Consider the following 25,097-nt stretch of genomic DNA (forward strand, 5'->3'; position numbering starts at 1 on the left):
CTGTATTGTCTGAATTAGTATTTTTACCATTTTCTCTATTTTTTGTTCAATGAGAGTATTAATAAATATCAATAAATTTGAAAGTATGATTAAATGTATTTACTGTGTGTAGTTTAGTGATACAAATCACACTTTTTTATGTGTGATTTGTAGAAAAATGCACTGAACACAAACATTATATCAGATCAAATAACTTATTTTAACTTCCTTAAATAGAAGTTAAAAGTAGACTTCTTCTGTCCTAAAGAAGTGCGTTACAAATGGGAATGTTTCTGAAGAGCAGTATTTGTGTTTGTGGGGCTGTGATTGCTGTGACACACAGTCTCAGTCATACAGCAACCTAAAAATGAAGCAATAAATAGTCCTCATTTATCCGTATCACAATTGTAACACAAAATATCATAATAAAACTTTGAGCACATATTTCCCACTCCTACTCGTGTCTGTTTTTTTATTAATACCATCCTTGCCCTCAGTTTACATGCACTGTTATCCTTTGCTGTATTTTCTACAGCTAAATACCACAAAATGCCCAGTAAAACTACCATAAGACGTCTTTACAAGTAGTTACTGTAATTTGCATTGCATTATGGGTATAGTACATAGTATTACAGTAACTTACTGTATGCTTTGAATTTGCAGTAATTTACTGTTTACACATTACAGTAGTGGTACTGTACTTATAATATACAGTAAGAATTATATTTGATTCCCAACGGTCATCATACACTGTTAGCCTTTGCTTTATTTTTTACAGTTAAATACCACAAAATGCCCAGTAAAACTACCATAAATAGGGTGACCATATTTTCAGTTGGGAAAACCAGGACACGTTGTAGCGAGGGGGGGGGGGGGGGGGGGGGGGGGGGGGGTGTCTGAAAGCGGGGAAACTCTTTTATAAATAGTAGGTAAACATACATTTGCGCTTTCTATGTTGTTTTCGTACTGACAGCCACGCTATCTATCTTCTGATTAAGAACAGGGCTGCCCGCACTGACGCGGCTCAGGGATTACGTCACACGCAGGGCCGTGCGCAGTGTCCTAGTGCCTGTAAATATAATGGTCCAATGAAGGTAATTTAAAAAACAGGACATTTCCTCACTTTCTAAAAAAAACCCGGGACAGGACGTGAAATACGGACATGTCCCGGGAAATACGGACGTTTGGTCACCCTACCATAAGACATCTTTACAAGTAGTTACTGTAATTTGCAATGCATTATGGGTATAGTACATAGTATTACAGTAATTTACTGTATGCTTTGAATTTGCAGTAATTTACTGTTTACACATTACAGTAGTGGTACTGTACTTATAATATACAGTAAGAATTATATTTGATTTCCAACGGTCATCATAGCTGCTTCATCATGGTTCCCTGTTTCTGTATTTTTACTCCTTTAGTGGTTAACATATTTTTAAGGCAGAAAGAGAGAATGTACTTTTGTTTTTTTCACATCCTAGCTAACATTAACATGCAGTTTATCTAGCTACGTCATCAAGCGTGGCTTCGCTTCCAACTGTTTTCTGATGACGTTTGTTTTAAACTCCGAAGCTTTTTCTCTCCAAGTGCAAGTGCAGCTCTGTCTCCGTGCTGTGGGCTCACACTGCTTCAGCTCTTCAAGACAGGTAAAAAAAAACACTTCTTAGAAAACTGTTTGAAGCCAAAACCTAGTCTGGAAATGTACATTTTAGATGGAGTTAACGTAGCTTATAGCATCATGCTATAATGCTATAACTTAGAATTGTAGCATGAGCTGGTTTGTGCTGGTTAGCCTGGTAAAATAACGTTATCTTTACGTTACTAACTCTGGTGTTTTATATAACTGGCATATTGCAACGTTATAAGTTACGTGTCTGTAAATGAGGTGAAAGAAAGGAAAATATGATGTTGTTATTTTTTGAGCTGGTTCGGAATTAACATTAGCAAAGGTGCTAATTTTACCGTTGAAGGTTTTAGCTTGACTTTTGCCGCTTAATCTTCCTCGGGCGGCTTTGGGTTGAGATTAGCTCAGTGCCTGAGTGTCTGTTAGCATTGTTGTTACATCCTTTGTCGAACAATATAACCTTAACTGATAATTGATCCCCCCCTTCTCTTTTTTTTTTTTTTTTTACATCTAATGACTGTTCATTTGTTTAAACCATGATCTTGCAAATGTTAAAAGTGCAGATTAGCTACGTAGGTCAGCAAGGATGAATTTCTAACTTTGTTCTTTTTTTTCTTTTCTTCAGATGACTTTTTGTTTTAACTCCCAAGCTTTTTCCCTCCAAGTGGCTGTGCAGTTCTGTCCTGCTGACTGCTAACATAGCTTCATCTCTTCAAAAGACAAGACAACAGGTAAAAAGACAGCTCTTCAAACATATTTGAATCCACAAAATAGTCTGGAAATGTAGAGGAGCAGCTAACCTAATCTATAACTTTCAGCTTTCTACAGCTGGTTAGCCTGCAAAAGTACCATTACATCTCCAACATAGTGTATAAGAGTCTGTAAATGAGGACAAAGGTGAAAAAAATTAAAGTAGTTTCTGTTATTTTTTGAGTTTGTTCAGCCACAGTGGCAGGTGGACAAAAAAGTTAATTTCCAACCCTGGTTACACATAAGGACTGTTCACATGTTTAAACCATGCTCCTGTAAATTTAAAGTTAAGTCAGTACTAACAGGTGCAACTATGTACAGGTGTAAATTCTGCAGCATTTGTACTTCAGAATTTACAGAATTTTGTAGTCATGTGAAGAAACATCAACACACAGCTAATTATCGGTTTGCATGTGGAATAGAGCAATGTCCTGCTTCCTTCAGAACATTTTCTGCATTCAGGTCCCACATGCACAGGAGTCACCGCCATTGCAGAAGTCAGACTGAACACTTGTGGAATGTAATGCTTTAAAAAATGCATTTAGCCCCACAAACTGTCATTCACATCCGCTGTTTCAGAGTGGTAGCAGGATGTAGGAGTAAAATCTAGTCTAGTCTCCGGGATGAGGTTCTCAAAAACCTGTTGTAATCTGGGTGAACTGGCCCTTTAAATATAAATTACTACCAGTAATTCATATTTAAGAGAGTATTCCTTTTATGTTTTAAAGGTATCTTCCACCAAGATGTCTGTTGAAATGGAAATGACCTTACCCACTACACCAAGGGTAATCATGCTTGGTAAGAGGAATATTTTCTATCACTATAATTTTTTCGTAGCAATGTATGTAATTGTTTATGGTAGTCTGTACTTTTACTCACTAGCGTTAGCCTGACAAGGGTTTGTCTATTTTAGGAAATAGCTTGATGTCTGCAACCCGGTGGATGGTCAGTATGGAGGAGAAGGTATTTTCCAGCCTGAGCAACTACATGACTTTGCCAGCGTCCTTGCTGTCTTTTTTGGGTCATATTCTGTCTTCAATCTGGAGTATCAGGAGTCAGCATCCACCACGCTGGAGATGATACAATGGCAAGTACTCTACACCAAGCAATTTATGAATTAAATTTAATGACAGTTTGACTGATGATGAAGAACCATAGCTGATTGCTGTATTGTACGTCGTCATTAAAAAATACAATTAATATATTTTATTTCTGTTAAAAGATTCTTTGTGAGGATCAATCCAGATGTTGGTACCAAATGCACAGCCAAAGTCGGTACAAGCCGCAAGACGGGAAGTCTTGTCAAGAGGAAAGTAGTCAGTGTCAACTCCCAGATCACCACCTTCTTCCAACGACTTGCTGAATTTGAATGGAGGACTTCCAACTAGGTAAGTATTTTACCAAATGTAAATGTTTATTATTTTGTTGTCTTTTCCTCCTATCTTGCATGCTCTGACTTTACTTTAGCCTTTTTAATCTGATTTTAATGATTATTTATAAATGCCATGTGATTCCTACACAATAGCCCTTTAGAGTAGCCTACATCTTTTCTGTGTCCGTGGTAAAAAGTGGATGTCGCTGCATCCCTTAATAAATCACAGAAATGTATAAGTGTGTAGTCGTTTAAGTGTGGTGTATTTTTATACTATGCAGTTTTCAGTTTATTTGGCACACCTTTGCAGTAATCCGTCAGCACCAACAAAATGACTAAAAAGATTGTTGTACTTCATCGTCCCCTTGGGGACATTTGTAGTACGCAATCTTTTGAATTACTGAAGACTGACTGACTGCTTTTGCCATAAACAATCCAAAAACCTGAAGTGAAGCCAGTCCTGCTCATTCTTTATGCAGCTTCTATTATCACTTCAGTCCAATTGATTTTTTTAAAACAAATTATCAACTTAATGCTGCTTTATGACAAAGATTTTATGCATGTGAACATTGTCACTTCAGCTTAATTTGTCAACTTCCTGTCGATTTGAAAATGTAGATAACTTCCTGACCATCTCATGACCTCCCACATTGTCTGTCTTATTCTTTACAGTTCAGCTTCCACAAGATGGATCCCACTGATTTTGTTTGACAAATGGAATAAAAGTTCTTCTGATGTAGGAAATGTGTTCTATGGTTTTGTTGTTTTACAGCACATTATATTGTATTGTGACATTGTTTTTTATGACATTGCGAATATGTAAATGGATTTTATTTCTACAAATCTGCTGAAAATAAATACCTGTTATTCACAGTACTTGGACTAAAATTTCTTTTATGAAATTTTTCGGTTTATGGTAAAATAATCTTATCTTAAAGAAATGTAAACTTTAATTTACAGTAAAACTCTGACATTATGCTGTGAAACAAGTTTACAGTAGACCAGCTTTACTATAAAATACAATTACTGTATTATACTAGAAACTACATTTACAGTAATGCAGTTATAACTGTAAAGCACACTCACAGTAAAAATTAACTGTGAAATATCATAACAGTAAAGGTACTGTAGAATGGTAATTACAGTAACTTACTGGCAACACTGTTGCCAGTAAGGGTACTGTTGCCTTACTGGCAACACTGTTGCCAGTAAGAGTACTGTAGAATGGTAATTACAGTAACTTACTGGCAACAGTGTTGCCAGTAAGAGTACTGTAGAATGGTAATTACAGTACCCTTACTGGCAACACTGTTGCCAGTAAGGGTACTGTAGAATGGTAATTACAGTAACTTACTGGCAACACTGTTGCCAGTAAGGGTACTGTAGAATGGTAATTACAGTAACTTGCTGGCAACAGTGTTGCCAGTAAGTTACTGTAAAATTACAATAAAAGGTCTAACAGTGTGGACATCCATGTCTTTTTAGGTTTGCATAGTCTTTTCATGTGCAAAGATTGTTATATCCTGCTTTAACCTTCTCCACAATTGCTTCTTCTTGATGCTGTTTTTTACTTAGCCTTTATTTTACCAGAATAAAAACCCATTGAGATTAAAAACTTGTTTTTCAAGGGAATCCTGGCCAAGAGCAGCAACAAATACAGTAATGTCCTCTGACAAACAACTGAGGTCTTCTCAGAAAAGATGCATTTAAACTGAGATTAAATTACACACCAAGTGGACTCTGTTTACTAATTACCCATCACATCCAACCTCAGTAAAATGCATTGAAGATTGTGGCTACAACATAGCAGAATCTGCACAGGTTCGATGGATATAAACATCTCTGCAAGGCATTGGATGTTAAATGCAGGCAATAAAGAAGTCAAGGAGTCATTCTCAGTAGCTGATGCATCCAGTTTCCATTCGACCCTCAGCAGTGTTAGAACATTAAATCAGAAGTGAAAAATGTGCAAAAAAATCTCATTAATTAGCTCAAATTAACCCTGGGGGTTCACACAACCAAGGTAAAGCACCCCATGTACCTTATTCTGACACTGACTCTCTTGCAAGCTTGGATCTGAGATCAAACTCATATTGGCAGACTCTCACACACACGCAAGCACGCGCGCGCGCACACACACACTCTGCCCGAAGCAGAGGAAGCACAGGAAAGCAAATCCTCTGTGAAGGAACCATAAAACCAAACGCTGCAGTAAGACAGACCACTCCTGCGCCTCACAATATATGAGCTTAATGAATGCTAATGACCTGTAGTGAGCATGTGAAGACATACATTCACAGACAGATAGAAAGAGGCTTTACTTACAGAATGATTCAGACAGTTTCAGAGGGGCCGTGCCATACTATAGCTGTAGTGGTGATTCAACGAGGGCGCTAGGATTCGAGAGCACAGAGTTCCTGCACCTCAGCCGGCGGGTGAGGGGACACGGATGCTGGCGGGGGGAGTTAGAGGAGTTTGTCACTGGAGGGGAGGAGTGGAGGAAATCTGGAGCAAGCCAGTGCTTAAAACTCAGAGGAAAAGGTAATCCATGTAGAGGAACAGTCGATGAGAGGGGAGATTCAGTTCTTGAGTACAAACAGAATGAGGGATTGATTTGGTGGGTGTTTTTCTTCTTTCGCTTTACTTAGAGAAGAAATAACAAGAGGCCACCTCGACAAACTGGAAAAGCAGGGAGTGAAAAATCAGTCAATGAGAAAGGCTCCATCCTTTCCCTTTTTTGTTGTTGTTGTGGTCTTTTTCTGCTCTCCTCTGTCTTGCTTGCACCCAGGGACCGCAGAGGGCTTATAGGAGGAGTAACGGCGGCGTCAGAAAATCAATCCCTGTGCCAAACGACGAGCGAGCATAAAGGAGTAAATGACAAGCAGATGAAGGGGAGGATTTCTGACACCTGCTCCCTCGCTCCGCTTCTGTCTGCCTTCCACCCTCTCTCTCTTTCCAACCTGGATTTCCTTTTTAGTAACAACCCTCCCTTTGCTGTATATTGGGCTTTTTTCAGTGCAACAGTACTGACTTAGATGGATCCTAAAGGAGCCACAAACACGAGGATGCTCCTCTTTGCTTTTTCTTACCTCCTCTGAAAACACTGAGTGGAATAACAATGAAATGCAGAACGTCGGCTCTGCCAGCTCTGGATGTCTGCTGCCTTTTTTTTTTTTTTGCCTGACACTTCGGCTGTGTAGCTGTCTTCCTCTCTGTCTCAGAGCTTCTCTGTCAGTCCGTACAGGTGTCTGTTTACCGGGCCATGGTTTAGTTCAAACACCAACACACAGAGACAGCAGCTTCAGACCAGACAGTGAACTCAAGCCCCCCCTCTGGCTGAAATCCTGACCCCTCCCCTGCCCATGGCGTTAACTACCCTCCAACACACCCCAGACGAATTACAGGAGGTCTAAAAAAGGACTCTGGACAATCCTAGTTAATTCTGTTTTTTTCTCTCGCTCTCTCTCTTCTGTCTGTCTCCTTTCGTGTTATTTTCTCCACCTGTCCTTCTGTTTTCTGCTTCCCCCCCTCCTCCTCCCTTGCTCAGTGGCTGTCTCCTTATTCGTTATCTATTCTGGACAGTCTGTCCCTCTTCTCTCTCCGTCACTGAGGGAGGATGAAGAAGAATGGTGCTGCTTCATAATGTATTTCTCTGCAATGTGAGAGAAGGGACAGGAAATTTCAGGTACAGAAGTTGCTCCTTTGGAAAAAGAAAAAAAAAAAAAGTCAAAATAAAAACTAGCCTCCCAGGGGGGGGTGATTTTCAATTACTCGCCTTTGCCCACAAACTTATGTGGAGAAAGTGACCCGGCACTGAGTTGCGCCCCAAAAGTGTCGTAATCTCAACGAAATATCCAGCCAATAAATCCGTACACGTCCAAAAGCTCCGTACCGCTGCTCAAGCATCACCGCATCATATTTCATTTCAGACGAAGTTCAAGCAGCTTAATTGCTTGATGCACTGACTGGCTGGTGGCACGTCGACTCCTCCGAGGCCTGTTTCTCTCTGCTTCCTGCAGACGGCTCCAGGCAACCCCAACCTCAACTCTGCAGGCTCAGCGCCGGCTGCAGCGGACGGCTGGAGATGCTGGAGATGCTGGAGATGGTCAGGTGTGGAAAGCTAGCTGCTGAAGGGAACATGTTGGTGTCCACGCTGCCCATTCGGCGACCACCGCTCCCAGGTTTGGGGCCTAGAAAGGAGAGGGAGAAGAGAGGTAAAAGTACAAGAGAAGAGGAGTGAGAGTGCATGAAAGGTTAGCTTGGCGACATTTGTGTCACTCTGCCTTATCGCGCATGTCACTCTCCTGCCTGTCACACTCCTCCCTAGCTGTCGTCCTGCTGTCTATTCTGTCCTTGTCACTCTTCCTCCGACTCTGCTGCTTGTTTGCTCCTTAGTCCTCGGCACTCACGTTAAGATTTGATCCTTTCGCTCCCCTAACAAGCTCATCTTCACACAGTCTCCACATGACATCTCTTCTATTCCCCCTGTGCAATTTAATAACTACACCTTTACTGGTTTCATTCAATTCGTTCTGCTGTCTTCTTCTTCCTCAAGTCTCTGCGTCAGGTGAAGCATGGCAACGCCAAGTTTTAGCATTAGTGAAACGCAGATTTATTTAAAGTGTTGTGGTTTTTCCCAAATTCAAATTGTTATTTTAAAAAAATCAATGTTGAGTGTCTGCAGATCAAAAAACGCAAAGTCTGAACGACATACTTCACTTAAATAATATAACTTTAATGTTAGGCTGAAAAAAAATGAATTGTTATTATAATCTAACCTTGTGGTTTAGATTATAATAACATAGTTTTTAAGGTTTCAAAGTATCACAGCTCTCACACAAATATACAAAACAGATGTTTAACATGATCCAGCTGCAAACCGGAAACTAATCCCTCTGCTGCTAAAATAATGCAACATATTGATTATTACAATTAAAACAGTGTTACCTTGGACACTTATTTAAAGTTAATGTGAACTTTATATGTAAACTTAAGCAAAGCTGCAATATACACTCATTTGCTTTATTTATTCTTTATATAAAGTAACACAACTGTAACAATTTGCTGATGGTAAATTAGTTGAAGTATCTTTTAAGGTAGAGCTTGCTTTTAATAGTGTTATGAAGGTTTCAATAATAGTAGTAATAATACATTTATTTGTATAACTGTTTACAGTGGGTAAAATAAGATAAAACATAAAAAACATAAGACATAAAACAGGACGTTGCTGTGAAGAGGCTGTTTGGTTCTCAGTCAGTTTCCACTCCACAACTATTGATATTTCTGAAATGCCAAACTTGTACTTTTATTTTCAATGTGAGGCAAAATTTAATGTACCAAAAGTTTGCAGCAACAGGTGGGTCAGGGGCGGCGCTGTATTACTCTATAAAGCTTGAGAAAACTCCATTTAAGAAACATTTTCTCTGCCATCTTATTTAGAGATTCAAGCTTTTTCTTCCAGACTGATTCCCATTTTGACCGATCCTGACTGTTTTTACAAACGTCTTTAAGAAAATGTGCTGCAGGTTCTTTGATGGATGTGGTAGTTTTATACCGAAATGAATAAATCACACGATTATTTATGGTATATGTGATTTATGCATTAAATCACATGCATACACTCCATGCATTCAACTCTATGCCCTTCATCTGATGTTTATTAGTGTCAAAAGAAGTGCATGAAAGACACTGATTGATAATGCATATATAAACTAAAAATGGTGGAAATTCTTAGTTTGGATGCATTAGGTTTAAGTTTATTCAATAGATCTAGAAAAAATCAGCTCATTCCAAACTCTGGCTGCATAATTGAATCACCAATAGCTTTATTAAAAACATTTTGAATCACAGAAAGGAAGAGTAATTATAAATTCATTTCAAATTATAATTTTTGATTAAAGCTATTGTTTGAATGAAGATAATTTCATATGATTATCTGCAAAAGCAAATCAAAGAGACTATTTGAACCTTTGCTGTTGATCGTAAACATGATTTCATGTGGCTAATAGGTGAACAATTTAAAGATTGTAGTTAATTGGGTAAAGAATGGCTCAAAACACAAGTTAAGAAGTAAGGGGATAAATCTGATCATTAGAAAAAACTTTCATTTAAATTTTGTTTAACAAAACTCATCCATCACCTGTCAAACTCAACCAAACAGTCATGTGGAGCGCTACTGAAGCACAAAAATGCTCTCTGCTTTATTTTGGTTCTAATGCATCACCTCATCACACAAACACACAACCGCTCCCCCCTTCTAATGCCACCCTGGGAAACTGCCCATTTCTCCCAGTTTGCTCAGCAATCGTCCATGTAGACCAGGGGTCTGCAACCTGCGGCTCCGGTCCCTCCAATTTACTCTTTGGACCCGCCACAACGGCCCCTAATAAGTTTGATTTTTAAAAAAAATAAAGAAAAGAACAAGTAATATTTTTAAACATGGATGATGATAAGTATTTAGCTTTTTTTCGTTTAATATTTTAACTACAATTCCAAAACAGTCTGACATTAAAAGCACTAGCAACATGTTTTTAGAGCTATTTTCTTGTAATTATAAGCATGTTCTTTTTTTCATAATTAAAAAAAATACTAACATCCCACAAAAAATTTTTATCCATCCTCTTTTTGAAAATAATTTCTGATTTTCTTTGTTTCAAAATTTAAATTATAAGAAGTTTTTTCAAAAGGTCAGGTACCACATGCGACTCTGAACCAGTAGTAGGAGGCGGTACCGAGGGTAAAAATTATTCTTTGGATTGTAAAGGTTGCAGACCTGTGATCTAGACACATGCAGATGAAACCCTGATTTTGTTTTACCTTAAAGAAATTTGGATTTCTTGCCATCACCTTCTTATTGCTCTACTTTTTTAAAATCACACCCTCTTTGGTTAAATAGACAAGACAATTAGCATGATTTAAAAATAGCAGCAAGGTGTCAAATCTTCCCTAACAGGTTGTCTTGTCTCTCTGTTACTATGCAACAGTTAGCACCTGTTGAATATGAATTATTGAATCCTGAGAAAAACTCCCTCTGCTCACAGTTTCGGGATTGGTCTCCTCTTCAGTCACAGAGGAAATACAGAAAAAAGCAGATCCATGCAGGAGTTACATTACCTCTTTTTACGAACTCATTAAACCGGGTGAATGACTCCTTCCTTTCTGCAGAGCACAATGAAGCGACGCTTCATTTGCAATAAAGCACCAGAGCCTTTTCAGTTTATCAGCTCCAATCAATACGACTCTGCGGATAGATATGGCCCTCCTCTGACACCGTATCCTCCCAGGATCGTTTAGGACGGGAGTGTGAGTGTTCCTGCACACTTAGTTAGGTCAGAGCTTAGCGTCGGCTGTTGTGTGTCCCTCCGCTGGGAACATTTGCATGCTATGTCATTGCAGGTGTGAGGGCATGTACCTGGGTGTGAATTGGTGTGCAGAAGGTATGTCAGCGTGAAGTACAAAGACATGAGAAGAAGAAGAAGAAGAAGAGGAAGAGGAAGAGGAGGGGGTTCAGCGTTGCATGTGTCACATCTGTCAGGCAGGAAGCAATTAATTACACTGATCTACTTCATAACCTTTTGTTTTTTTTGGCCCAAAACACCAAAATAAAGCCTAAAAAGGTGACTGACACACACGCCCACACACACCAATCACTGCTGATTGCCTGTGTCAGGATAGATTCTAACATCTCTGGTGAGCCTCAATTCAAACAGAATGTGGAGAAGAGCTTGAGGAGAGAAGGAGAGAAGGATGGAGGCGAGGAAAGGGGGGAGGGGTGACACAGCCGAGGAGGAGAGGATGGAGGGAGAGAGGGAATGCTGTGTGGAGTGGCATGGGGTGGGATGTGGGGGGGCAAAGCGCAAAAAAATGAAGTGAGCCAGTCCAATTTTATCCAGATCCATCAAGCTGGACAGTTCTGTTTCGGGAATGATTGAGAGGTGTGGGGATGCGAGGGGATGGAGGGAAACAGGTGGGGCAGCGGCGGGGTGAGCGGGTTAAGCAAGGAAAACAGAGGAGCCCCTCAGAAGTAGAAAAAACGCTCTGAAACTAAAACGGGAGGAAGATGAGTTAACCGGTGAGCTGTGACACATTTGAGGTGAAAGAGGACGGAGTGATGAGGCTGGGAGGGGGATGAGAGACGCGGACACTCACCCATTTCAGCGGGCTCTCCTCAGGCAAGCACAATCCCTGCTCTGTGATCCCATCCCGGGGAAAAGGCGCAGCGAGATCCTGGAGCTCCCTCCGCTGAATACCAATGGAGCTGCTATTATCAGCTTACACACACTGACTCACACACACACACCGGCGCTGAGGAAGAGGCACAAACGCATAGAGTCAAGTCTGGGCTGCATGTTCAAATCAGAGGGGGGGGAAAAAATGCAGTTTGACAATGCATGTCACAATAGAAAAATCACTGGTGTGCTTCCCCCCATTTTTTTGTTAATGCTTCTTCATGAAAAAAGCATCCTGAAACAATCATTCACACACTCCCGTTCCCCACCTGTGTCAGTACTTACTGAGATTATATTCAAAATCCCAGCGAGTCCCCCGGTTGACTCTGTTCTGGCTCACAGCTCTGCTTCCAAGGGAGACGAATGAGTTGTCCGCTATTTTCCCTCGCCTCCCCGTGGGTTCCTCGCAGCTCTGATGCAGAGATACACACACATTAAGGCAAACACTTCCTCCTTTATACGCAGTATCCATCCAGTTTTTCAGTCTCCATTTGTTGATTTAGGTCCAGTTCGTCCGCCTGGCTGTGGACTTCGCTGTGATTCGGCGTTCAGTCAGTCACGCACTCCCTCTGCTCAATAGTACAGCCGTACCTCCTTGGCTCTCTCCAATCTAATCAACCTTCTCTCTCTCTCTCTCTCTCTCTCTTACACACACTCTCTCCCACTCTTTCCTCTCCCTTGTTTCTCCTTCCCAGCACCCGCTCCTTTACTCCTTCTTTCTCTCTCCCTCCAAGATATTTTTCTCAAAGATGAATATCTGCTCTCCTCCACTCCTCATCCGTTCTTCTTTCTGTCACTTCATCAGATAAGAGAAAAAAAAAAGAGAAAAAAACTGGTCATCTGGAGCATTTTTCACACATCTACGTAGAGAGGAGGGAGTATGGGAGACAGAAGAAACTCATGAGGATGTGTTTCATCGTCAGCAGGGTAAACTAGGCTGACAAAGTTTGTCATGGCTCCATGGTCGGGGTGACAAACACCATCAAACCACCACACGACTCGCCTCACACCCGATGACACGCACACACATCTGCACAGAGACCGACTGAAATCTGATGGAGCAAAAACTTAGGGTGATGGTAAAGAGACCTTACAACTGCAAAAGCTTCACCTCACCCATAAAAAAAGTGCTGAAATGATTAATCGGATTAATAAGCGATGATTGAAATAATCGTCAATTTAGAAATCAATTTATCGCTACTTGGCATATACAGACTCAAAATAAGGCCATTTGCTAAAAAAAAAAATGAACTCAAAGTAGTAATTAAGCCAAATCTGCACAATATATGTAGAGAGATATATTTACAGCTCTGGAGACCACATAAAATGGTTTTCATAAAATGATTTTACTCTTTATAAGTATATAAAATATAGTTTTATTAATGACAATATGTCACCGAAATCCCAAGCAAAGATTTAGTATTTATTTGCAGAAAATGAGAATTGGTCAAAGTAACGGAGAAGATGCAGTGCATTCAGACCCCAAATAATGCAAAGAAAACAAGTTCATATTCATACTAATGCTTTAACTCAGGAAGAGTTCAGAAATCAATATTTGATGGAATAACCATGCGGTTCAATGCAGTGGTCGCTTAATTTCATCCAGAGATGTATACATTTTCTATTTAAGATAAAAACAATCAATCAGTTCAAATTCATTAAAGGAAATCAATGTTATTGCTTTTTATGCAACAAAATGTTTATTTTATTATTTAATAAAGGAATTTAGTTATTTGTTTATTTCCATCTTTTAATGTATTTCAAAGACTGTATAGAAAGACTAGTTGAATGGAAAATCTAGAATGTGCCTATTTTCTATCTGTTTAATCAATTAATCATCAGAATAATCGATAGAATAATTGATTATTAAAATAATCATTAGTTGCAGTCCTCGCTATAATACCAGTGGAAGCGTTCAGAAAGCTGGTTGAAGGTTGAATTTCTATACCAGCAATAAAGATTTTTTTCCTTTGATTATTGAAAAGGTTACAAATAATTTTCAACATCCCATTTTTTAAAAATGTAAATATAATTATTTTGTTTTATAGTCTATGATGCAAGTCTAATTTCCTATCATAAACAAACTTACTTTGAAAATGTTATTAACTCTAAATCTGAGGTTTTGCTGCATTAAACACATTTAAAGAAATCTTACGGTAGCTCAAACATGTAAGCAGGCGCACAGATGTGTAAAATGTTTAAAAATAAATTTATCATTTATTGCAGTTGGATAAACTCACTGACAATTAAAATTAACTATTTGACACTATTTTTATTTTTGTTGTTATAGATCATGGCACTGTTAGTCATTGTGTCAGCGTTTAATTACTTAATTCATTCTTTATTTTCCATTATTATTTATTAATTAAACTGTAATAACAGTAATAATGATCATTACTACTATTACGTTTTAAATATCACACACATCCATGCTAAAATTTATTTAAACTACCAGTGATCACACTGTTCTTAAAACATGTATAGCTTCTAATGTAATGTATTTTTTGCTTTTCTGTCTTTAAAATCCCGCTGAAACATAAGCTGAAGTATTTGGATCTGTTCTTTGGTTCTGTGTGACTCGGTTGTGAAGACGATGCCGTCCTGGGTTAGACTGCTTCCTTAAAGTCATTTGCTTAATGTCATCCCCTTTATTTTTCTGCCCTCTTTCCAGTCAATTTAATGTCAAATAAAGGCCCCTAGTACCAAAAAATATTCTTGACTTATTTAAGATGAGAGTTTCTAGGAACCTCTAATTAGCAACCCACGACTTTGTGTTTGCCTCGGGTATAAATATGATAAAACAGACGCATTTTTCTTCATTGAACTCAAGGCTGGACGTGTTTATCTTGATAGAAGGATCATAAGGGATGCTTTACAAAACACTCCCAGCTTGAAAGCTGCTTGAAAGCAGCATCTTGGTGTCAGCAGTGGTTTTTGTCCTACCATATCAAACGTAAACATGTAGAGTTTCCTAAATTCTGTTGGGATTTTAACTGGGACCATAAGTTTTAGCCAGATGAGACTGAATTTTGGGCATCAAACTCTGCAGGTGGATTTGAATATAAGAAATGAATCAACTAAAAACTAAAGCAGAGTTATCCTATGTAACTTATGTGAGTCATGGGCCAAAAGAAAAGGCTAATCAACATATATTTATTTTCTAAAGGTGCAAAATCAATCTTTTTCCTTGGCTGTACAACTAAATCCTGTCGGTTGAGCTGAAGGGAAGAGAGCATGGAAGATAATTTAGGACACTTGTTCCCAAACCTTTCTCACCCCTCAACAAAAAGCATTAACATCCAATGTAATGACTGTATCTATTTATAATATCGTTTTACATCTCTTGTTATTTACTCTAACTTCTGACGTCAGTTTAAGTTGTGGTGTCCAAATTTTTCGCCATCAGAGCCAAAATTATAAAGTTGAAATTAGCACATGGGCCACAAAAATGCAAGATATTTTTATAAAAACAAACGTTTTGAGGGTTTTTTATTTTTATTTTATCTGCTAAATAGTAATTAAAAATAAAAAAAAAATATTGGATTTTTATAGACAGTGGATCAGTAAATCATAGCTACAAAACATTAAGGTATTGCAAGATTGGATTAGCATAAGACAGGCCCACACTTTCTAATTTCTTGGGGTTGGTTTGACTTTGAGTAAAGGTCAAATTGTTGTAAATAATTGTTGTTTTAGTTACTGCAAATTTAAGATGAATGCATAAACTTCATTAGTAAATGAGAACCTCTTTTTTGCAAGTAATATTTTTCAGAAAAAAAATGTTGGCCTGGAAGATGAAGAAGTGTAAATCTGCGTCAATAAACTGAATTTTAGAATTGAGGTCAGGGGGCCGCCCAAAATCTCTCAGAGGGCTGCAAATGGCCCCTGGACCGCATATTGGACATTAGCAGCTTGTTGATTTACCTAAAGAGATTCTGCAAGGATGATGGATACTAGATTTCTCCCTCAAATCTTGTGAAATGCTAAAGGAGAGGACTAAGTGCTATGCTACCACTAAAGGATGGCTGTAAAAATTATTAACAGCAGAGGTGCCAATATTTATATCACCACTTAAATTAAAGATTGGATTCTTGATCGGTTTAAATTAAAGCTAATAAATTCTGCAAAAGCCCGACTATCATAAATGAAGCGCAGTAAAGTATTGTGGACACATTACCAGACTGTTTACATTAAATAAATAAAACGAGAACAAAGATATGCAACGAGAAGTGTTCAGTTAATTCCTCGCCATCATCCTAATGCACAGAAGATGGAGTGAAACAGTGTTTACATTCTGAAATAATGGACACAACTTTAATGAAAACTGATAGTGTCAGCTCAAATAATTGTAATTATGAAAACATAGCAGCTCGGTTTGCGGGGAATTGTGAACTGTGCCGCTCGGACTCCTGCAGTGCCATGTGCAGACGCCTGTGTGTAATACACATCCATAGCATCATTACTCCTCTCAGCAGAGCATCCTGACACTTTATGCAGGACGCCGTTGAATGGAGCTGACACACTATTTACAATGTTCAGGCACATAAGAAGAAAACAAACAACAGCATGAAACCAATCTGCAGCGACGGTCATCCAGGCCCGGGCATTGGGGAGCATTGGAGGGCATTGGGGAGCATGGGGGGCATTGGGAGGCATTGGGGGGCATTGGGGGCATTGGAGGGCATTGGGGCCATTGGAGGGCATTGGAGGGCATTGGGGGCATTGGAGGGCATTGGGGGGCATTGCCCACCTAAAGAGTCAGCCGTGCTCCCTCTGGACTGGAAGCTGTTTTTGCTTATTTTTACCTCAGAGTGGCCAACTGTCTATTATTTCTATCTCGACTTGATACAGTAGGGAGTTCCCGCACTTCCTGTATCTGTACCTTCTAACCCCGGCACTTTTTTCTGCCATTATAACCGTTTAATCCATTGCTAACATGTCGTTACGTGTTTTTCCGAGCCGTTTTTAAAGGCAACATGAGCCCTAAGATGCCGCTGGTGTGTAGGGCGTGAACAGGTGTGTGTTAGAAACATATTAGCAAACCAGCAAAAGGCGAAACTTTGAACAGTTTTATTATAAATACTTAGAAATGCAGTAAAGTTTTTGCATCTATACTGTATACGAACTTTACCGCATTCATATGAAATGTTCCGTATTTGCAGGGTAAAATTCTGGCATCCACAGTTATAATCTAATGTTTATGCAAATCTGAGCATAATTACTCAACATTTCATGCAGGTCATTGTTGACTTGCTGATTGTTTATTTTGTTTGGCATAAAGGTTTGTTTATGCATTTATATTAAAGTTAAAGCTCGTTTTCTCTGCCCACCCCTGTTAAATTCCTCTGGAGCTCATCGCTGGTGCTATACCACGTCCCGTGTCGCCCTTTTCCCCCCCACAGCTCTGGGACTGCAGCCTGGGGCGCCTCTACTCCTCTCGGCTCAGTCCGCCTCGTGTTTTTGATATAGATCTGTTCCTCAACCTTACGGCCCCATGAGCTCTCCGTGTCCTCTAAAGCTATTAAACTCACCACAGAGTGTTGAATCATTGATTTTTGTCACTGCGCATGACTTGGCTTTTTAATTGCTAGTGTCAACACTCTGCGGGCTTACAACTGCATTTGTGAGTTATGCTTTGAAGAGATAATCAGTTCTAGCGTCCATTCAGATTGTCAGAATAAGCAGCGGGATCTATTAACGATGAACTCTCATTCATGATTTGGGCGCAGAGCGGTGTGGTGTGTGACTGGGGGACCGATCCGTGGCTGAGACTGGAAGCCTTTGGAAAGATCAGCTCTGGTTTGTCCGGCGAAGCTGTCGCCTAATCAAACCAGGGAGCAAAAATAGCATGTGACAATGCGGCGCTGTCTCCTCTGTTTTGCTTTCAAACAGCCTCCACCCCCACACCATTCATCATCATCATGTTTTCACCTATTCACTTTGCATCTCATGAAATAATGCGCATCTCAAGATGTCTGTGTCCAGTGGGCGGACAGTGCTGGATCACCTATTACTCACTCATGCTTGATCCTATTAGACTGCAGCCATGTCACGCAAGAGTTTCCCTCGGGTCGCACAGGCTGTGTGTGATGCGTCTGTACGGGCATTTGGATGCAAAGTTCAAAAAATTGTAGATTTTTTGAACTTTTTTTTTTTTTTTCAGACTGTGCATGAGGAGTGTTTATGTGGCGGAGCGGCGGACACAGCCTCACCCCTGGCTGTGACCCTCAGCTGCAGTTTTTAGGAAGTCGGGAGGAGTCTCCATGTGCTGTCTCTCCCATTCCATCACACACACTGACACACGGCCTGCAGTGCCAGTGTGTGTTTTGTTCGAGGTCTCATTCCGCCTTAATCTAATTTCCTCCACTTTGCTTTTAAATGCTGCTTTGGAAAAGTATTTATGTCGTTTTAACCACTAACTTCTGTGCGTTTCTGGTTGTATTTTATGTAATGGATTATTCAAAAGTCTATTACACATAAAAAAATCTAACAAATGTGGTGTGCATTTTAATCTGGGCCGTTATAACATAAATATTTTTAATGTAACTGTCAGGATCTGTGTTTTCTGTGTTCATTTAGAGTTTTTTGTGTCCTTGCGTCTCTTCGTTGTCCTGTCCTCCCCTTGATTGTTCCCAGGTGTGTCTCGTCTCTGTGATTACCCTCCCGTGTATTTAACTCCACCTGTGTTCTTTGTTCCTCGTCGGGTCCTCGTCAATGTAGAGTCTAGTTTGTCGTCGTCAATGTTCAGTCTAGTCCTGGTCAGTGTTTCCTTGTGCCTGCTGCTTGTGCTGGACTTATTACCATTAAACATCCATTATTCATCTCATCTGGGTCTACAGCGTCTGCCTCACCACCTCACCCGCACCACATTCATGACAGAAGGACCCGACCAGAAAGTACGGTGAGGCACGCTTTCTTTTCACCATGGACCCGGAGGAGTTTAAGGAGCTGACGGACACGATCAGGGAGTACGAGGAAGCAATGGCCAAGCCGTACGCTGCCGGCCGACGCCTCGGTTTCGCCATCCGCTTGGGACTCCTGCTGGACTACTGGGTTCCTCGTTTTCCGCACCCGGGGTTGGTGGAGTTGCAGAGGGAGGCAGAGTGGGAGCGTATGGCGGCTCTAGCCGTCATGGCTGGCGAACCTCTGCCTCCCAAGCCGCACAGTTTCTCCGCCAGCCCGGATCCTGCTCCAGTTCCGGGACCAGCACCTTCAGCCGGCGCACCCGAGGCCGTTTCTGCCGGCGTTCCAGCCGGCGCACCCGAGGCCGTTCCAGCCGGCGCACCCGAGGCCGTTCCAGCCGGCGCACCCGAGGCCGTTTCTGCTGGCGTTCCAGCCGGCGCACCCGAGGCCGTTTCTGCCGGCGTTCCAGCCGGCGCACCCGAGGCCGTTTCTGCCGGCGTTCCAGCCGGCGCACCCGAGGCCGAATCAGCCGGCGTTCCAGCCGGCGCACCCGAGGCCGAATCAGCCGGCGTTCCAGCCGGCGCACCCGAGGCCGAATCAGCCGGCGTTCCAGCCGGCGCACCCGAGACTGAGACTCCCTGTGTTCCTACCGAGACTCCCTGTGTTCCTACCGAGACTCCCTGTGTTCCTACCGAGACTCCCTGTGTTCCTACCGAGACTCCCTGTGTTCCTTCCGAGACCCCCTGCGTTCCTCCTGAGACCCTGACCTTCTGCGTTCCTCCTGAGACCCTGACCTTCTGCGTTCCTCCCGAGACCCTGACCTTCTGCGTTCCTCCCGAGACCCTGACCTCCAGCGTTCCTCCCGAGACCCTGACCTCCAGCGTTCCTCCCGAGACCCTGACCTCCAGCGTTCCTCCCGAGACCCTGACCTCCAGCGTTCCTCCCGAGACCCTGACCTCCAGCGTTCCTCCCGAGACCGAGACTCCCTGCGTTCCACCCGAGACCGAGACTCCCTGCGTTCCACCCGAGACCGAGACTCCCTGCGTTCCACCCGAGACCGAGACCCCCAGCGTTCCGACCGAGACCCCCTGTGCTCCACCAGAGACCCTGCCTCGGGGGGCTCGTCGTCGCCGTCTGTGGGCGGCCCCCGGGACTCATCGCCACCTCCAGCGCCGCGGACGGCCGCCGGACCGCCTCCGTGGTTCCCGCCTCCAGCGCCGCGGACGGCCGCCGGACCGCCTCCGTGGTTCCCGCCTCCAGCGCCGCGGACGGCCGCCGGACCGCCTCCGTGGTTCCCGCCGCCGCGGACGACCGCCGGACCACCTCCGTGGTTCCCGCCTCCTTTGCCTCCGCCCACCCTGTGGGTAGTTTTTTGTTTGTTTATGGACTCTTGGCCCTTCTTGTGTTTCCGCCCACGATGGTGGGTAGTTTTTTGTTTTTCTGGACTCTGGCCCCCCGTCCAGCGCCCCTCCGCCCACCCTTGTTGTGTTTTTGTTTTTTCTGGACTCTGGCCCCCCATCCGGCGCCCCTCCGCCCACCCTTGTTGTGGTTTTTTTTTTTGGGCGTCTGGTAGCCGCCCTTGAGGGGGGGGTACTGTCAGGATCTGTGTTTTCTGTGTTCATTTAGAGTTTTTTGTGTCCTTGCGTCTCTTCGTTGTCCTGTCCTCCCCTTGATTGTTCCCAGGTGTGTCTCGTCTCTGTGATTACCCTCCCGTGTATTTAACTCCACCTGTGTTCTTTGTTCCTCGTCGGGTCCTCGTCAATGTAGAGTCTAGTTTGTCGTCGTCAATGTTCAGTCTAGTCCTGGTCAGTGTTTCCTTGTGCCTGCTGCTTGTGCTGGACTTATTACCATTAAACATCCATTATTCATCTCATCTGGGTCTACAGCGTCTGCCTCACCACCTCACCCGCACCACATTCATGACAGTAACTCGTAACATTGTTGCTCTGGATGAAAGTTTGGGATTATTTTCCCTCAGTTTCCTAGTTTTTAACACGTTTTTAGCTTCGTCGGTCTTCCCATCAACTCTGACCAGCTTCCTTGCCTCTCCTGAAGGAAAGCACACCACAGCATGATCCTGCCACCACCATGTTGAGGAAGATGAGCGGTGTTATTTTTTTAAAATCCCATACATTTGATTTTACACGTATTTGAGACTAGAATACCTCCTTTTTTGGATGGTAGTACTACTGTCAGAGGTGCCAAAATCATTTTTCAAGCCAAATCAACATAACAAATTTTCTAGACGGAACGGTTTTGATTTATATTCATGATGCTGTTTGTTCACTGATCTTAACAGAACAGCTGAACTTATACTGTGTAACTTGACTTGGATTTTATCAAAGGGTGTCAGAGTAGAGGGGGATGATTACAAAGGTGCACATTATGTTGATTTATAAAACAAAATGTCCGTATTGCACATGGTTGTATGTGAAAACATTCAAGGGATGTGAATACTTTTGAAATACACTGTTGCACTTTTAAGTCAATAACTTAAAAAAGAGAGATTGTCTGCCTCCATTCGCTAAACATTTGAATGAGAAACCACTTAGTGTTAAACGACATAACGTGCATTAATGCAATAAAATCATTCACTTCCATATTAATGGTTATTCAGGCGTCAGTGTTTGCACTGAGACTTTGCTGTCACTCTGTTCACCAGTCTCTAAATATGCATTCAACAGCTGTCTCTCTCTCTCTCTCGTCTCCATCCCACACCACTTTGCTCTTGACAAATTGATGTGCAGCACTTTTACATAACAACTAAGTAATATACACACAGACGCGCACACACTTGAAAACCCATCCACGGCATAAATGTGATCCTAACTCAACCATTACACACACACTGCGGAGCAGGTGTTAAAAGCCCAGAGTCTGCAATCGCTAATGCATGTTTGTATTTCCTTAATTCACTTCTGCAGAACACAAATGTGGTTCCGATGTTAACTATTGCTTGGTAAGCAAGGCAAAGGAGGGAAGAAGTAGATCGAGGGACTGGGAGGGGGGGATTGACATTCTGCCTGAGTTCTGCGCTCTGCTGGTGGAATAATGATGAGCTCCTCTGTATTCCAGGCACATATTCCCCACTATCAATGAAGGGAGGAGGGAGGCGCAACCGTGAGGGAGGGACAGCGAGAGGTGTGGGCGTCACGCAGGCAAAAACAAGGTGAGCGAGGAAGAAACGCATGAGAAAAGTGAGGGATAATGGAGGACAGGGCAGAGCAGCACACACCGCCGCCGCTGCAGCAACTGCAGCAGCTGCAGCAGTGAGTTCATGCATGTGGTCAACAACTGCAGCTTCAAAACTTAAGAGAAGCTTCTGCAAAGTGAAGCTGCTGCACACTTGTGCACCCACCCCTACACACACACCCACACCCACTCACACATTTATATAAAAAATAGAAAACTGCACGCTTGGAGACTACTTTGTCAAAGTCATAGCAGGTACAGCAACCTCAGCAAAGAGAGACAGAGGCTGCATCGCAGGGGGGGAGCGGGGGGAAGTAATGAAGAAAATATTACAGCGAAGAAAAAATGAAGCATGTGAGAGCTATAATTATATAATTTAAAAGCATAGAGAATGAGAAATGTACACTATTACTTAAATAGGTCAATCATGCATTAATAAGTACAGTATGATAATAGAGCTCAGAAGTCAGCTGCAGCCCGCTGAGCAAGTTTATGCTCTTAAATTACAGAGAAAAAGACTACATCATGTTTTTCATTTAATTTTTAAGAGAAGGTGAATTTCTCCAGCAAAACTCAGATTATTACATAAACTGGCATCATTTACTGTAATGGCTGACAGTTTCTTTTAACATAATGTTTGACTTTATGCAGCGAACACATTTTTAGTGTTTACTGGGAGCCTGGATGAGTGTTTTTACCGTTTTATCGTGTTAACAGCTAAACTAACATAATCACCATAAATGTCTCCTGAGCTGCAAACAAGAAAGAAATATGAATACAGTAAAGCAGGCACTGAAAATATCAGGGGATGCATAATTCTGTGTAGCAAATATAAAACAAAACCTCAGGCAGAAGTTGGGATGTCATTTCAAAATGTCCATTTTGGTGTGTATATTAAAATGTAAGTAAATAAAATATGCATGTCTTCCAACATAAAGCCACTCTATATAATTTTTCATGCTGGAGCACATAATGCAGAGTTGCACATGCAGTGAGTTGAACTTAATGTGATTTATGATCTTGTCCTTCTCCTGCAGAATTATTAGTACATGTGATATTCACTGTAAATTGTTTGACCTTTAATGGCCACATGCAAGCTCTGCTGAGTTATTTCAGCTGTCAGGTATACGCTGCATCTTATTGTTTTCAGTCCTTTGTTCAGGTGCTGGATGTATTATAACTTATAATGTCTAATATAGATATTTACTGCACATAAAAACTACCTTTATCTACGAGGAATACCCATAAAGTCACCCAAAGGTTGGCTTAAACCTGTCAATATGAAGAATCAAAACAATGTGATGTCCTTGTGACGTACCAATAAATGGCCTGGACGCCTCTCTATCTAGCTAGTTTGCTGGTATTCTCCATGGCAATTTAGTTTTTAATTTCTGAAATGTAACATCATCGTACATTAAGGTGGTTCTGCTAATTTGGAAACCAATAATCAATTTTTAATATATTAAATGACACCACTGGGCTTCCTGATTCAAAAATCTGCAACCTAAATGTCCTTGAATCCGAATTCAAGGACATCTTTGCTTTTATTATTAGCATAATTCTAGCAGATGGTGTGTCATATTTGCAGCATGAATCATCAAATACAAAATGTAAGGTCCATGCATGGCTGTGCTGACATTAGATTTTCTAGTTAGTGTTGGAGCTGCTTTCTCTTTTATAATTATATTGCTCTGATACATAAAACATCTGACAAGTCAAATGAGGTAGGACACATACGGCTGCATCTCACTAAATCCAAACATCATCTATATTTCAATGATTTAATTTAAACGGTTAAACAGAGGTTCATTGCACAGATTTCAGTTCTGTTATTATTTTTTAGAAACATCAAACTTCTGAGAGTATTTCTTTGAACTGCATGCTACACGTGCAGATCTAGTAAAAAATTAAGAGCCCACTGCACTGAACCTCATTGAAAACCTCCTCGTTATTCCAGTAAATATTTTTTTCCTGAGTTAAAACATTAGTGTCGTTATTTCTAAGTGAACATGATCTTGTTTTCTTTGCTTTATCTGAGGTCTGAAAGCCCTGCAACTTCTTCGTAATTGTGACCAATTCTCATTTTCTGCAAATAAATACAAAACCTTTGCTTGTAACTTTAGAGACATGTTGTCAGTAGTTCATAGAATGAAAGAACAATGTTCATTTTACTTAAACATAAATCTATAAAGAGTAAAATCTGAGAAACTGATCATTTTAAGTGGTCTCTTAAATATCAGTCTTTGTCTACGTTGTTTAGTTTCTCTCATCTTCCTCGATTCCCAGATTCTCTGTAAGGTTTATTTCACATCAGTTTTCTGCCCAATCAAACACAACGAGATTCGAGTAACTAACTTGAAATTGCCCCTGCAGTAACACAACATCTTAATATACCCACCCTGAAATGAAAATATCAGTCTCTTAACTCATTGTCTTCCTAATGTGAAGGCTGGCACTGTTATGTAAATGTGAACCATTTCTTTATCCGGGCCTCTTTTTCTTCCCATTAGCAACCCTTTGTCTGATTTTGGCATTCAACCCAAATTCATTTTCTAAATTTAATTAAACCTGCTGGCCTCTTTTGATACTTGCCTGTTTGTACATCTGTCTCCTCTTTATTTTTATTTGCTGACCTCAGAGTGAACTCCACCAGCATTTAGTTTCTCTCTGATGAGGCTGTGAAAACACAACCATCCATTATCTTCATGTCTTCCTACATGCTTCCCTCTTCCCGTGCACTCGCCACTCACCCAGGGCGTCGGTGCCAAGTGATGGGGGCGACGGCCAAAGGCGGGGTCTTGGCGATCCGATCTTTGGCTTTAGAAACTGGCTCTCGGAAATACAGAAGCATCTCAGTAAACAAGAACATTATCCAAAAAAATATTTATTTAGTAAGTCAATTTGAAAAGTGGAGCTAATAAAATGTTGATTCATTACAGAGGCATATAGTTCAACCATTTATTCTATTAGTTTTTATTATGGCCTACAGCTAATTACCTGAATGTGGATTATTAAACACACACACACACACACACACACATATCTA

At 41.3% G+C, this 25,097-nt stretch overlaps 1 protein-coding gene across 5 annotated transcripts in view; it reads right to left on the reverse strand.

Annotated features, from left to right (window-relative positions):
• The window catches only part of grik5 (glutamate receptor, ionotropic, kainate 5), a 148,097-nt gene extending 135,451 nt beyond the window's left edge, over positions 1–12,646 (reverse strand). The window contains exons 1-3 of one of the 5 annotated variants that reach the window (XM_032558287.1): positions 12,242–12,633; positions 11,877–12,032; positions 6,054–7,918 (exon numbers count right to left, since the gene is read on the reverse strand). The gene's annotated coding sequence lies outside the window, so the exon portion shown is untranslated. Of the gene's footprint in view, positions 1–6,053; positions 7,919–11,876; positions 12,033–12,241 lie in introns of all 5 variants that reach the window. The other 4 variants (XM_032558286.1, XM_032558288.1, XM_032558290.1 and 1 more) reach the window with 4 other exon arrangements.
• Positions 12,647–25,097: the final 12,451 nt, after the last annotated feature.

The sequence above is a fragment of the Xiphophorus hellerii genome, chromosome 3 (genome assembly GCF_003331165.1).
Source record: "Xiphophorus hellerii strain 12219 chromosome 3, Xiphophorus_hellerii-4.1, whole genome shotgun sequence".
NCBI lineage: Eukaryota > Metazoa > Chordata > Actinopteri > Cyprinodontiformes > Poeciliidae > Xiphophorus > Xiphophorus hellerii.